The sequence below is a fragment of the Neophocaena asiaeorientalis genome, unplaced genomic scaffold, assembly GCF_003031525.2.
Source record: "Neophocaena asiaeorientalis asiaeorientalis breed wild unplaced genomic scaffold, Neophocaena_asiaeorientalis_V1.1 scaffold276, whole genome shotgun sequence".
Taxonomy (NCBI): Eukaryota; Metazoa; Chordata; class Mammalia; order Artiodactyla; family Phocoenidae; genus Neophocaena; species Neophocaena asiaeorientalis.
In genome coordinates this window covers 766203-781661 of record NW_020173725.1, presented here as the reverse complement: position 1 = coordinate 781661, position 15459 = coordinate 766203, and the positions used below count along the sequence as shown (strand labels likewise).

The window sequence follows — 15459 nt, the reverse complement described above, 5'->3', positions numbered from 1 at the left end:
TATGATTTCTTTCCATCTGCTAACTTTGTGTTTTGTTTGTTCTTCTTTCTCTAGTTCCTTTAGGTGTAAGGTTAGATTATTTGAAATTTTTCTTATTTCTTTTTTTTTTTTTTTTTGCGGTACGCGGGCCTCTCACTGTTGTGGCCTCTCCCGTTGCGGAGCACAGGCTCCGGACGTGCCGGCTCAGCGGCCATGGCTCACAGGCCTAGCCGCTCCGCGGCATGTGGGATCTTCCCGGACCGGGACACAAACCCGTGTCCCCTGCATTGGCAGGCGGACGCTCAACCACTGCGCCACCAGGGAAGTCCAAATTTTTCTTATTTCTTGAGGTAGACTTGTATTGCTATAAACTTCCCTCTTGGAACTGCTTTTGCTGCATCCCATAGGTTTTGGATTGTGTTTTCGTTGTAATTTGTCCCTAGATATTTTTTGATGTCCTCTTTGATTTCTTCAGTGATCTCTTGGTTATTTAGTAACATATTGTTTATCCTCCATGTGTCTGTGTTTTTTACGTTTTTTTCCCTGTCATTGATTTCTAATCTCATAGCATTGCGGTCAGACAAGATGCATGATATGATTTCAATTTTCTTAAATTTACTGAGGCTTGATTTGTGACCCAAATGTGATTTATCCTGGATAATGTTCTGTGTGCACTTGAGGAGAAAGTGTAATCTGCTGTTTTTGGATGGAATGTTGTAGAATATCAATTAAATCTGTCTGGTCTGTTGTGTCATTTAAAGCTTGTGTTTCCATATTAATTTTCTGTTTGGATGATCTGTCCATTGGTGTAAGTGAGCTGTTAAAGTTCCCCCACAGTTATTGTGTCACTGTCGATTTCCTCTTTTATAGCTCTTAGCAGTTGCCTTATGTATTGAGGTGCTCCTATGTTGGGTGTATATATATTTATAATTGTTATATCTTCTTCTTGGATTGATCCCTTGATCATTATGTAGTGTCCTTCTTTGTCTCTTGTAACATTCTTTATTTTAAAGTCTATTTTATCTGATATGAGTATTGCTACACTAGCTTTCTTTTGAAGATATTTTCTTGGGTCCTTTCTCTCTCTCTTCTCCTTCTGGGATCTGTATAATGTGAATGTTGGTGCATTTGATGTTGTCCCAGAGTTCTCTAAGGCTGTCTTCATTTCTTTTCATTCTTTTTTCTTTATTCTGTTCCGTGGCAGTGAATTCCCCCATTCTGTCTTCCAGGTCACTTATCCGTTCTTCTGCCTCACTTATTCTGCTATTGATTCCTTCTAGTGTATTTTTCATTTCAGTTATTGTATTGTTCGACTCTGCTTTTCTTTAATTCTTCTAGGTCTTTGTTAAACATTTCTTGCATCTTCTTGATCTTTGCCTCCTTTCTTTTTTCGAGGTCCTGGATCATCTTCACTATCATTATTCTGATTTCTTTTTCTGAAAGGTTTCCTATCTCCACTTCATTTAGATGTTTTTCAGGGGTTTTATCTTGTTCCTTTGTCTGGTACATAGCCCTCTGCCTTTTCATCTTGTCTGTCTTTCTGTGAATGTGGTTTTTGTTCCACAGGCTGTTAGGACTGTAGTTCTTCTTGCTTCTGCTCTCTCCCCTCTTGGTGAAGGAATTTTGCAGTAGCTTGTTCTGCTTTCTCTCCAAGTATTATCATTGGAACCTTTTTTTTTTTTTTTTTTGCAGTTGTGAAATTGTGTTTGTCTTGTTACAAGGAATGTAACTTTAATTTTTGCCTCTCTGATTTTGGTCTCTTTGAATTAGTTTTGAGCCACTGAACTAAGGTGAATGATACAACATGATACTAACAATAAATACTTAACAAAAGTAAATGCTGTAGCAGAAGTGAAGTAAAAATATATTTGCTAAGATTTGGAAGCATCCCATTAACCGTTACCCAAGGGAAATTGAACAGCACAGCTCTGCTAGCATAGAGTTGTGTTGTGGGATTTTTGTAGAAAATTTTATTAATTTTGGGAAATGCATGTGAGCAAACCACCTGTAGATCACTAGAGACCACCTTTTAAGAATTACCGTTTTAATTTCTTTCACATCAAGCAAACAAGACTGATGATTTATGCTGTGAATAGGAGGCATGACTGTTCCTTTTGTTGGGAAGAAACTGGTCTCACTGTAAATTAATATGTCATCAGTTATTGAGATTTTGTGTTTTGTTGTTTGTTTTTTGCCACATGGCATACGGGATTCTAGTTCCCCAAGCAGGGATCAAACCCACGTCCCCTGCAGTGGAAGTGCAACGTCTTGACCAGTGCACTGCCAGGGAAGTCCCTTGAGTGCTTTTTTATGTGAAGTGCTATGCAAAGTTCTTTTCTGTATGTGCTGTTTTATTTAATCCTTTAGCTTTGCAGGGTGGAAAGTTCTTATTCATAAATTAGTTATCTAAGGTTATGAAATCCAAGCTATACAAAAAATATGTTGGTGAAACAATATTACAAAAAGGACTACTTAGTGTTTCATTAATAAATCTTCGTGGATCTGGAACTTTATACTAGATTAAAGATAATGACAGAATGACAGGTTCAGTGACTTAAGATTAGACTTTATTTTAAAGATTCAAAATAGAAAATGTAACATTTACATACTAGATAATTTTATGAAATGATTCCTTTATTGAATTTGAAGTTTATGCTTTGGAGCTGTGTCTTTTAAGATCTTAGGATAGTAATCTGGTTTTTGGAGGGGAATTTAGTAATATTATATATTTCATTTAAATTTGTACGATTTTGAAATTTGAAAAAAAAATTTTATTTTTGCCATGCCATGTGGCTTGTGGGATCTTTGTTCCCCAGCCAGTGATCGAACCCGGGCCCCCTGCAGTGGAAGTTTGGTGTCCTAACCACTGGATTGACAGGGAATTCCCTGTACTACTTCAGTTTTAGATATATACTTACCTCTTCAGGATATTTACTGTGATTACCAGCTGTTTGTGCATTATAGGTTGCTTGTTGGGAAAAGTTTTAAAAGAGAGGAATTGCTTAAGCAATACAGGAGTTAGTTTTGTCAGTGTTTAGGTTAGACACAGAAGCTGTCTTGGTGTATTGTGTTGTGGTTTTAAAAAATTGCTCTGCATTCATAGAGATTGAAATAAATCTGGCTTATAAGAAATATACTTGTTTTATAGAGGCATGTTAAGTACTTATAAATGTATTCTGTTTATATTAATGTTAACTACTAAGAATGAAAATCTGACTTTGGAAATACTGATGAACACTGACATATTAAGAATAGGTAGCCTAGCTGTAATCTGAGTTCTTCCTTTGGACTATTCTAAGTGTCTTGAATAATAGAGCTTTTTAAAAAAGTATGTAATCTGTATGCTCTCATTAATGAAACATTGAAAAAACATATTTATTTATAGTTACTTTTTTTGTTGTTGTTTTTTGTTTGCTGTACATGGGCCTCTCACTGCTGTGGCCTCTCCCGTTGTGGAGCACAGGCTCCAGACGCGCAGGCTCAGCGGCCATGGCTCATGGGCCCAGCCGCTCCGCGGCACGTGGGATCCTCCCGGACTGGGGCACAAACCCGTGTCCCCTGCATCGGCAGGTGGACCCTCAACCACTGCACCACCAGGGAAGCCCCTATAGTTACTTTTGAACTATATTAGTATATTTCCTTCCATCTTTAATTTCTTTCTTTCTTTTGTTCTTTTAGTTTTGTTGAGATATAGTTGATATCCAGCACTGTATAAGTCATACAGCATAATGATTTGACTTACGTACATCATGGAATGATTACCACAGTAGATTTAATGAAAATTTGTTATCTCATATTGACACAATATTAAAGAAATAGAAAAAATATACATTTTTTTCCTTATGAGAACTCTTAGGATTTACTCTCAACAACTTTCATATATAATGTATAGTAGTGTTAGTTATTTTCATCATGTGTACATTACATCTCTAGTACTTATTCATCTTATAACTGGGAGGTTATACTTTTGACTAACTTCATCTAATTCCCCCTTCCTCCCTTTCCGCCTCTCAGCCTCTGGTTTTCCAGCCTAAATTTCCATGCATTAGATTGTACATATGATTTTTTCCTTTTTACAGTTAACAGAATTCTAATTATACTTTTTGTACTGCTTTACATTTTACTCTCTCCATATCATCTATAAACATGTCCATAGTATTGTACACATATGACAGACTTCAGTATAAATAGCTGCTTAATATGCCATCAAATGGGTATATCATTGTTTGTTTAACTATTTTTTGATATTTGGACCGTTAGGTTATTTTCAAGTTTGTCACGTTTGTATGTTTTTGCTTTGTGTATGAAAATTTTCCTGAATTCAAGTTTTTAAATAGGTAAATTACTGGGTTAGTAGGTTTAAAAAGTTTTCAGGGCTCAGTGCATATTTGCAAATATTTTCTAAAGGCTATTTAGAGTGCCTCCTCCTCCTCTCCCTCCCCTCCCCCTCCTCCTTCTCCCCCTTCTCCCTCTTTTTTTTTTTTTTTTGCCGCACCATGCGGCATGCAGGATCTTAATTCCCTGACCAGGGATCAAAACTATGCCCTCTGCAGTGGAAGTGTGGATTCGTAACTACTGGATTGCCAGGGAAGCCCCCACCTTCTATTTTAAGAGGATAAATTTGAATGTTATTTCAATATAAATGATAAGGTATACAGTACTGTTTTAGCAGTTATTCTTTAATAATTTGTAGAATTACTTTAGAGAGACCTTTTACATGGAATTACAGTAATTCAGATAAAATAACCATCTTTAACAAATGGAGTTCTATATTGTTCAGTTTTTCAGTGTTCAGTATAATGCATACTTCATTGTAAACAAATCAGCAAACAAGGCTGATTTCTTGTCTTTGAACAGTAGAAGTGGGGGGAGGGGAAGGGCAGAAACCCAGGTAAATCAAAATCCCGTCACTTAAATTGTCCGTTATTGAAACCTGAAGGTTGAGATAATAAATGTGGTGTTCATGATAAGTGCACTGCCCCTTCCAGTTCTTTTATGAACATTAACCTGTCTTCTAGCTATATCTTATAGTAGTAAAATAAATGCTAGGTAAATACTATTGCATTTAATATTTTTAAAATATTCACTTTCAATCTCTCTTAAATTTTTTTTCCATGATTTTCCAAAGAAGTTTTTGTGTGAACTACTTGTTCATCTGTCTAACAAGTTTATGTTGGTTTCTACTTATCACTTGATTGAAAGAAGTAAAATCCTGTAGTTCTGCTGGCACATTGCTAGGGAAGTTGAGAGTATCTAAACCCTTTCCTCTCTTTCTGCTCGTGAACAATTGGCAGGATATGGGTTTGTAATTACAGTCTAAGTGTTTAGTTGAGCTAATTGTCACTACTGAAGTTCCTGTGCCCTCTGATAGCTTCCTTGAAAAGTTGTTTTCATAAGTAGTTTCATGCTTGTCCTCATCCTTTGATCATTTGCTTAATGCTCAAACAAAAGAGTGATACTGTACTAGGTTAACCCTGTGCTAGAGTCACCCTGTGAAGGATTGTTGTGCTAAGGCACCCCTGTGAAGAACATTTCCTTTAAAAGAAGGAAAAAAAAAAAAAAGGTAAAGAAAATATAATTATAGAGTATGTTAATTGCTTGGAAATAAATCTTACTTCTGTCCTGGCTTTGTTTTTGTGTTAACTGGGTAATTTACTTGATTCATCTGGGCCTTAGTTTTCTTATCTTTAAAATAGGAAGGGTCTGTCACTCCTAAGGTACCTTCCAACCTGAAACTCTGAGTTACTTCTCAGGCTGGACTCTTGTGTGTGATGCTCCTATAAAATAAGGGTGACTAAGGGAAATAGGAACCAGAACTAGAATATATTTATTTTCAATTATGTAGCAGTAATTTCATTTTCTTCAGAATATCTTTATAAAAGATTTATCTGTTACCACGTGATTTGTTACCTTATTTGTTTAGCAACAGTGTCAGTTTTAGATCAGATAAAGGATATACTATTTTTAATTACAGCACGGCACATTTTGTAAGTATGCCCCCTCTCTCAATACTTACCTTAAAAGTTATGTGTATAGGGGTGGGATAGGGAGGATGGGAGCGAGGCTCAGGAGGGAGGCTCAAGAGGGAGGGGATATGGGAACATATGTATACATATGGCTGATTCATTTTGGTGTACAACAGAAACTAACAGTATTGTGAGGCAATTATACTCCAATAAAGATCTACTAAAAAATATTGTACAGTACAGAGAAATACAGCCATTATTTTGTAATAACTTCAAATGGAGTGTAATTGAGTATAATATAGAAAAACATCGAATCACTATGTTGCACACCTGAAACATATTGTAAATAAACTATACATCAATTTAAAAAAATAAAATTAAAGGTTAAAAAAAGAAAATGTATATGTATACATATAGCTAATTTGCTTTGCTGTACAGTAGAAACTAACACAACATTGTAAAGCAACTGTACTCCAATAAAAATTTTTTTTAAAAAGTGTTATGCAAGAAGCTCTTAAGTGCTACAAGTTACCCTGTAGTTTTTTGTTTTGTTTTTTAAAAGAATTTTAAAATTAAGTAATTTTTGCCTGAGTTGGGTCTTCGTTGCTGCTTGCGGGCTTTCTCTAGTTGTGGCGAGTGGGGGCTACTCTTCGTTGCGGTGCGCAGGCTCCTCATTGCAGTGGCTTCTCTTGTTGCGGAGCACGTGCTCTAGGCAGGCAGACTTCAGTAGTTGTGGCGCACGGGCTTAGTTGCTCTGCGGCACGTGGGATCTTCCCAGAGCAGGGCTTGAACCCATGTCCCCTGCATTGGCAGGTGGATTCTTAACCACTGTGCCACTAGGGAAACCCTGTTTTGTTTTGTTTTGTTTTTAAAACTATGTACTTCATTTAATAATAGTACATTGGTTCATCAGTTGTATCAAATGTGTTGCACTAATATGAGGTAATAATAGGGGAAGCTGTGGGGGAGACTTTCTGCTCAATTTTTCCATAAACTTAAAACTGCTCTAAAAACAATTATATGAATTATTTTTTAAAAACTGTAAATCATCAAGACATAGAGGAATGAGGCATCTCTTAACTTGGGGGGCCATTTTTTCTTTCTAAAATGTTAGAACTGATGCACCTCTCTTTCTTTACTGATTAGAAAGGAACTAGGAGGAATTGAGAAGAGAACCATTATTCTCCTCTATCAGACAGAAATAAAAGTGAATTGTAGCCATCAGTTCCTTTATGCACACTCCAAGCTGGGAGATACAGGAGAAAAAAGATCCTTCTTTAACTTTTCTGCCAGGTAATAGATGACTTATGTTCTTTTTTTAATTTTTTTAATTAATTTTTATTGGAGTATGGTTGCTTTACACTGTTGTGTTAGCCTCCACTTCATAACAAAATGAATCAGCCATACACTCTCCTGTAGTTTTAGTTAGACTACCCCATCAGTATGTTTAGTAAGGATCTTGAAAACTAAGAGCCAATTATACTGGCCTTACATTCCTCTGATTGGTTAGGGGGCTAAAGTTTTCTTGACTTAGACCTTCTTTTACCCTTCAAGAATTAGCCAAAGATAACATAGCCAAATACAGGAAACACTGTTGATTGTCAAGTAGAAATGTATGGGAAATTAATGTTCATTATTGTTTTAAATACAGACTACAGTTAGGTCTACTTGGATTTTGGAGACCCCATTAACCCTTTGAGAAATAGTAGGAATTGTCCTAGAGCAGGGGTTCTGAAACTGGACAGTGTGAAATCCCCCCCTATAAGATGCTTTTGAAATTTGTAGGGGGTGATATTGTTGTACCTGTTGCTGATGCAGTGACTGGGGGAGGTGCTACTATTATATAATGGTTAAAAGTCTTACTATTATCTGAGCCTAGATCTGAACTTCATTTATTTACATAAAAATATAATACACAGCATTTTTTACATGATTTTTTTTTTTTTTTTTTTGCGGTATGCGGGCCTCTCACCGTTGTGGCCTTTCCTGTTGCAGAGCACAGGCTCTGGACGCACAGGCTCAGCAGCCATGGCTCACGGGCCCAGCCGCTCCGCGGCATGTGGGATCTTCCCGGACCGGGGCACGAACCCGTGTCCCCTGCATCGGCAGGTGGACTCCCAACCACTGTGCCACTAGGGAAGCCCTACATGATTTTAATACATTAATTTTGGAAGATATAAACTTGGAAGATAAAGATTTGTAAAATCAATGGCACCAGTGGCTTTTATGGCATTTGATCAGTGTGCATTTGTAGTTGTCACATCCATGGTGATTCTATGTATAGATTCAAACCTCTGACTACTTCATTGTGTAGGGGTATGGTTATGTCCAAGTATTCACATACTGAAATATACAGTCTTATTTTCTTTTATTTTCCCTTTATATTATAATTAGGACATTATATATTTTGAAATTGGCTATATATGTATGTAAATTATATGAATAATTTCATTTCAGATTTTTAAAGTATTTGTAAAATGCTTATTTAGAAAGAATATTGAATATGAAGATTGAGAACCAGTCTCTTAGGTAGTATTTAACTCAAAGTACTTTGAAAACCTTGAGAAGTGGTCTAATAAAAGTGCTTTTATTAAAGTGACACACAAGTACAGCCTATATGTTAGGCTGTAATTACATGGTATATGTCTATCTGTAGTGTTTATAAAGTCTGACAACCATTCTAACTCAGTTATTAGTAACTTATTAATATGGTAATATCAAGGTAGAAATTTATGTACCTGGACGTAACCTTTCATTACAGTTCACTTTCAGTATCTACAGAGGTTTGGTTCCAGGAGCCCTCACAGATACCAAATCTGCCGATGCTCAAGTCCGTCATATAAAATGGTGTAGTATAATGAATAAATACAGTCATTATACTGTATCTGTGAAATTTTGATACGTGGTTGGTTGAATCTGCGGATGCGAAAGGCATGGATACAGAGGGCCTACTGTATTTCCTTTGATAATTCACTCCTTTTTGAGAAAAACATTTCTAGGTCTCATTTAAACACAGTATTGCTTTTCAAGCATCATCAATATTTTGATGAATCATTAGAATCTTTCTGATGATTTTATGTCAAAAAGTTGATATTTTCAATATGAGAATTTTGTCTTTGAAATAGAAGATAGAGGGATAAACAGCAGGGTCCTACTGTACAGCACAGGGAACTATATTCAATATCCTATGATAAACCATAAAGGAAAAGAGTATGAAAAAGAATGTACTTGTATGTGTAACTATCACTTTGCTGTACAGTAGTAGTTTACACAACATTGTAAATCAACTATACTTCAATAAAATAACTTAAAAAAAATTAAAGATAGGGGAATTGATTTTGGAGATTGGTGTGATGTTGCTTTAGTAAGCAAAGAGCATGGTTAACTGTAAAGCTAAAGGATTAAACTTTACGATGCATTTTGAGATGGCAGGAGAGAAATACTTGACCCTTGTAATTTACTTTGCCAGTTCCTAATGCTATTTATTTATTTATTTTTATCTGCGTCCGGTCTTTGTTGCGGCCCGCAGGTGTCTCTCTAGTTGTGGCATGTGGGCTCCAGAGCACGTGGGCTCTGTAGTTGTGGCACGTGGGATCTTAGTTCCCTGACCAGGGATTGAACCCACATCCCCTGCATTGGAAGGCGGATTCTTAACCACTGGACCACTTGGAAAGTCCCTAAATCACATTTTTAAGGGGGACTTCCCTGGCGGTCCAGTGGTTAACGCTCTGTGCTTCCACAGCAGGGGGCATGGGTTCGATTCCTGGTCAGGAACTAAGATCCCTCATGCCGCACAGCGTGGCCAAAGGAACATGCCCAGCTGCTCTGCGGCATGTGGGATCTTCCTGGACTGGGGCACGAACCTGCATCCCCTTGATCGGCAGGCGGACTCTCAACCACTGTGCCACCAGGGAAACCCAAAAAATCACTTTTTTAATGATCAATATAATTGTTCTAGTAATTTGCATAGAATTCGAATTCATTCATTCAGACAGAAGTAAATATTTATTGAGCCAGAAATAGTAGGAGGTTGGGAAGCTCTCACTAAGCAACAAGCTTCAATATAGTGTGGTCCTGCTTTGACATAGATATGCCCTGGTGCTTGAGTGCACAGAGGAGTATTGGGGGTGGATTCCAAGAGTCTAGAAGACTAAGAGTTGGTCAGGACATATGTAGCTGAGGACAACCTAGGGAGAGGGATGATAGGTTAAAGGTAGGAGGCAGGAGAGAGTATGGGAAATGCTGGCAAGTATCAGCAGTTCAGCAAGGCTGGATTAAGGATAGTATGTGTGGGAGTGTTGAATGACATATCTAGAAAGTAAGAAAGGTAGGGGCCCATTAATTCATTCTTGTAATTCATTTTAGGTATGACTACTTCATCAAGAAATTCTTAAATCTGCCATAGTGGTTTTGCCTCTAATACCCAAGAAGTTTAGAATTTGAATCTGGGAAGTTGATGCTGTTGGGTAGCGAGGTGCAATAAGTCTCCTTGAAAAGGTTGCTGCTCTGGGCTCCAGGGTCCCAGGAAGTCTCATCATTTCCAGTTGTCTGGTAAGGGTGAGGTCTCAGAGTTTTTGTTTTTATAGTTTCGTGCTCCTGTATTACTATGGATATTCATCAGGTGATTTGGCTTCAGTTGTGAGAATCTTGCCAAAAATCTATGCTGAAGAAACCAGGGGAGTATACAGGTTTATCTTGATTGTAATTCTGTGACAGTTGGCTGATGTTTCATAAACTCATCTCAGTTTTAAATGCTAACTTTAGTTTGTCCTGTCAGCTTTGTTGACAACTCTTAACTCATATGTAGTACTTGGTGTTCAGGAGATGGCTTTTCCCTGTTTGTCTTTGCATGGTGATATTTGAAGGTAAGCAAAGCATGGTCTTTAAAATTAGATGTAGCATGTTTTCGTTCCTCAAATATTTCTTGAATGCCTGATACTTGGAAAGTTGAGAAGCTCCTCCACTGAAGACAATCTCCAAAGGCTGTTCTGCAGTGATTTGCCTAAAGCGTTTCTAGGATCAGCGACAGTTAATGACATCTGTAGTAACTTTGTGTAATTTTGTTCTTGTCTCTGAAAGTTTATCTGTTCAGAATTTCTACGTATAAACGTATAATGATTTCTCTGTACACTGTGGTGAGAGACAGTATTTTAAGAAGCATGGCACAAGACCTCAAGGAGCTTACAGCCAACGTAATGTGGTTTATTATGGTTAAATGTCTCAGACTCTTTTTATGGTGCTTTAGTAGTCATTACGTAGAGTGTGGTGTTAGGCTCACCCTCTAGAGTTAGACCCAACTTCAAATCCTAGGACTGCTGCTTTTCATCCGTGAGATCTCAGGTTTTCTAAGTCTCAGGTGCTTCTTGAGGAGTAGTAGTATTACCACAGGGTAGTAGTAAGGATAAAATATAGTAACACATGTAAGACTGTATTAGAATGCTGACACATAGTAAGTACTTACCTTTAGGTGTTATAAATTCTATTATCCTGTGAGCTTTTTTTTTTTCCTTTTTTTAAAATTGTTGGAGTAGGGATAATACTGTTTGGTCTTAAGTTCATTAAACAATTACAAATGGCTACTATCTGCTAATCACTTTTGGGGAAACAAAAGTAGTTGAATATATGTGGCTCACAGCTCAAAAGAACTAACAGTTTTTGAATTAAAAAAATTAATAAATAGCAACAAACATGGGGCTTATTATATTCCAGGCATTCTTTACTCAGTGTTAATAAGTATGCTATGAGGTAGTTACTGTTGTTTTCACCATTTCACAGATAAAGGAATTTAAGTAGGGAGAAGGCATGTGATTTGCCCAAGATCTCTCTGCTAGCGAGTGATGGAGCCAGGTTTTACAACTAAGCTGTTATACTCTGAGAACACAATATTTAATCGTTGTTCTGTTCTGCCTACAGAAACAAGGCTTGCACATCTGAAAGATTCAGGACCTTTATGACAGTGTCAGTGTGGTAGATCTAGGCTATGGGGTGTAAGACTTAGGAGGGAGGAATCAGTAACGGCCAGGATGTTCAGTAAAGGGAGAAAGCTGTCATTTAGCAGAACTTGCAATGTGTCAGGCTCTCACATATTAGCTCCTTCATTTGTCACAGTGTTCCCAGGAGGAGCATTTTATTATGAATCCCTTTTTTAGTTAATGGAGGCTCAGGAAGTTTAAGTGACTTACCAAAATTCACATAGCTGGTAAATGGTATAGATGGGATTTTTTTTAAATCTTTTATTTTTTTAATTAATTAATTTTATTTATTTATTTTTGGCTGCACTGGATCTTCGTTGCAATGCGCGGGCTTCTCATTGCAGTGGCTTCTCTTCTTGCGGAGCATGGTCTCTAGGCGCGTGGGCTTCAGTAGTTGTGACGCACGGACTTCAGTAGTTGTGGCTCGCGGGCTCAGTAGTTGTGGCTCACAGGCTCTAGAGCGCAGGCTCAGTAGTTGTGGTGCATGGGCTTACTTGCTCCGTGGCATGTGGGATCTTCCCGGACCAGGGCTCAAACCTGTGTCCCCTGCATTGGCAGGCATATTAACTGCTACGCCACCAGGGACGTCTTTAGATGGGATTTAACAAAATCTTTTTTACGAAAATAGCAAACATACAGAAAAGCAGAGGAGTAATACAGTGTACTCCTCATCACCCAGATTCAGTAAATACCAACATTTTGCCTCTCATTTTCATCTATTTCTGTCACTTTTAAAAAGTTTTATTGAGGGATAATTGACTTAAAGTAAACTGCACATATTTGAAGTGTATAATTTGATATATTTTGAAATATGTACACACTCCTGAAACCGTCATCACCATAATCAAGGTAAATAAACATATCCACCACTCCCAAGAGTTCCCTTGTGTCCCTTTGTAATCCCTCCTTCTTACCTTTTCCTGCTTCCCTGCCCTCTCCCACACAAGGCAACCCCTGATCTGTCACTATAGACGAGTTTACATTTTCTAGACTTTTATATAAATGGAGTCATACAGTATGTACTCTTTTTGTCAGGCTTCTTTCACTCAGCGTAATTATTTTGAGATTCATCCACATTGTTGAATGTGCCTGTAGTGGATTTTTGTTTGCTTTTGCTTTTTTGAGTGTGTAGTATTCTATTGTATGAGTGTACCACTTTTTAAAAAATTCATTCACTTGTTGATGGACATTTGAATTTTCCCCAATTTTTAGCTAGTATAAATAAAGCTGCTATGAACAGCTATATACAAGTTTTTACATGGATATATGCCTTCATTTCATTTGGGTATATATTTAGAAGTGGGATGACTTGATCATATGGTAGGTGTATGTTAAGAAACTGCCAAACTGTTTTCCAAAGTAGCTCTAGTGTTTAACATTCCCATCAGCAGTGTATGAGAGTTCCAGTTCCTCTTCTTTCTTGTCTACACTTAGTATGGTTGGTCTTTTTAATTTTAGCCATGTAAGAGGTGTGTAGTGGTGTCTTACTGTTGTTTTAATTTATATGACTAATGATATTGAGCCCTTTTATCATCCATCTATCTCCTTTGATAGCCTCTGTTCAAATCTTTTGCCAATTTAAAAAAACTGAGCTGTTTTTCTTTTTTTTAAACAAATTTAGGAATTCAGGATTTTCTTTTTTTTAACAATGTTTATTTATTTATTTATTTATTTTCGGCTGTGTTGCATCTTCATTGCTGTGCGTGGGCTTTTCTCTAGTTGCAGTGCGTGGGCTTCTCATTGCGGTGGCTTCTCTTGTTGTGGAGCACGGGCTCTAGGCACGTGGGCTTTAGTAGTTGCGGCACGCAGGCTCAGTAGTTGTGGCACATGGGCTTAGTTGCTCCACGGCATGTGGAATCTTCCTGGACCAGGGCTCGAACCCATGTCCCCTGCATTGGCAGGCCAACTCTTAACTGTGCCACCAGGGAAGCCCTGAGCTGTTTTCTTATTATTGTATGTTGAGAGTTCTTTATGTATGCTGGATACAAGTTCTTTATATGATTTGTAAGCATTTTCTCCTGTCTGTGGCTTGTCTTTTTATATTATGGACAGTGTCTTCCTTAAGAGCAGAAGTTCTTAGTTTTGGTGATGTTCATTTTATCAATTTTTTATTTTATGAATTGTGCTTATGGTGTCGTATCTAAGAATTCTTTGCTTAATGCAAGATCACAAGCTTTTCTCCTATGTTTTTTTCTAGAGGATTTACAGTTTTAGCGTTTACATTTAGGCCTACAATCCATTTTGAGTTTATAATTTTTGATGTGAGATACGGATTGAGCTTCATTTTCTTAGCATATGGATGTCTCGTAATTCCAGCACCATTTTTTGAAGACTTTCTTTTTTCTCATCGAATTACCTTTACATCTTTGTTGAAATCAGCTGCCCATTCACGTTTTAAAAAATGGAATAATTTAAAGCAAATGCCAAGCAGTGTCATTTTATCCCTATATATACTTCATTATGTCTCTGACTGATAAAGACTGGTTTTTAGAAACATAACATTCCATTATTATACCTCACAAAATGAACAGTTTCCTTACAATTGTCTGATATTTAATCCATATTTAAATTTCCCAGGTTGTTTCAAATCAGTCTCCAAAGTTGACCAATAAAGGGTTTTTCTCTATCATCATTGTCTCACGTTTGTATATATTTCATGTGTATCAATCCATGGATGTCGTTATTGTTTTTGATGCCCCAAAATGCTTCAGGTTGGTGTCTGTCTCTTTTGACACGATACTTGAATGTTTTGAATAAATGGAATTTGAACCTTGTTTTGTTTTTTTTAACTTCAGTGCCCATGTTCTTCCCAGGATTATTGTTGTGCTTTCTTGAAGGAAGCCCTTAAGGAATAGATGACACTTAAATGGTCCAGTTGAAGGGTGCATTTGTTGGAATAGTGGTTTGGTACGGGCAGTGTCAACATATCTGTGAACATAGGTCTAGCAGCAGGAGGCAAAAAGCACTTGTGGCACAAGAGCCTGGATTGTGGAGTAGTCAGAGAAGCAAAGGAAAACAGGCCAGAGTCATAGCATAAAGCGCCTTGCCAGCTGGTTTGGGGGATTTGGTCTTTTTAATACTTTGGTGGTGGGTCATGGGACTAAGTTCATGACATTTTGTTTCTCTCGTGAGCTTGATAGAAAATTATTTTTGAAGGAAGGCCCTCTTGATTGCCATTTTTCATGGAGTTTGCCAAGAAAAATTTGGTTGAAGAAGCGGATATCAATTCTCTAAGTAAAGTCTGGAGAGAATCCCCTGTTGAGTGGTTGTTAACTGGATTTCTCAGGAGCCTGTACTCCTTAAACCTTTCATCTTTCACATAATAAGTCATATACTTATTATGTTGAATTTGAATCAGTATGATATATATACATAATTTATGTAGTGATGACCAGAAGTATTTTTAAGTTATGGTGGCTTACTCTTGCTTAACTTAATTGACCTCCTGTTACATTGTTGGCTGTATTGAAATCCAAGGACTAATTATGGATTGGTGAGCTTTATCATGTTTTAGTATAAAATTTGGCTAATTAATTCACTAA

The 15459-nt window shown here is 37.2% G+C and overlaps 1 protein-coding gene across 4 annotated transcripts in view; it reads left to right on the top strand.

Moving 5' to 3' along the window:
• PIK3CB (phosphatidylinositol-4,5-bisphosphate 3-kinase catalytic subunit beta) overlaps positions 1 to 15459 on the top strand; it is a 180484-nt gene that overhangs the window by 67861 nt on the left and 97164 nt on the right. The window contains exon 1 of one of the 4 annotated variants that reach the window (XM_024750734.1): positions 10312 to 10496. The exons of the other annotated variants lie outside the window; for them this stretch is intronic. The gene's annotated coding sequence lies outside the window, so the exon portion shown is untranslated. Of the gene's footprint in view, positions 1 to 10311; positions 10497 to 15459 lie in introns of those variants that run through there. 4 annotated transcript variants of the gene reach the window in all.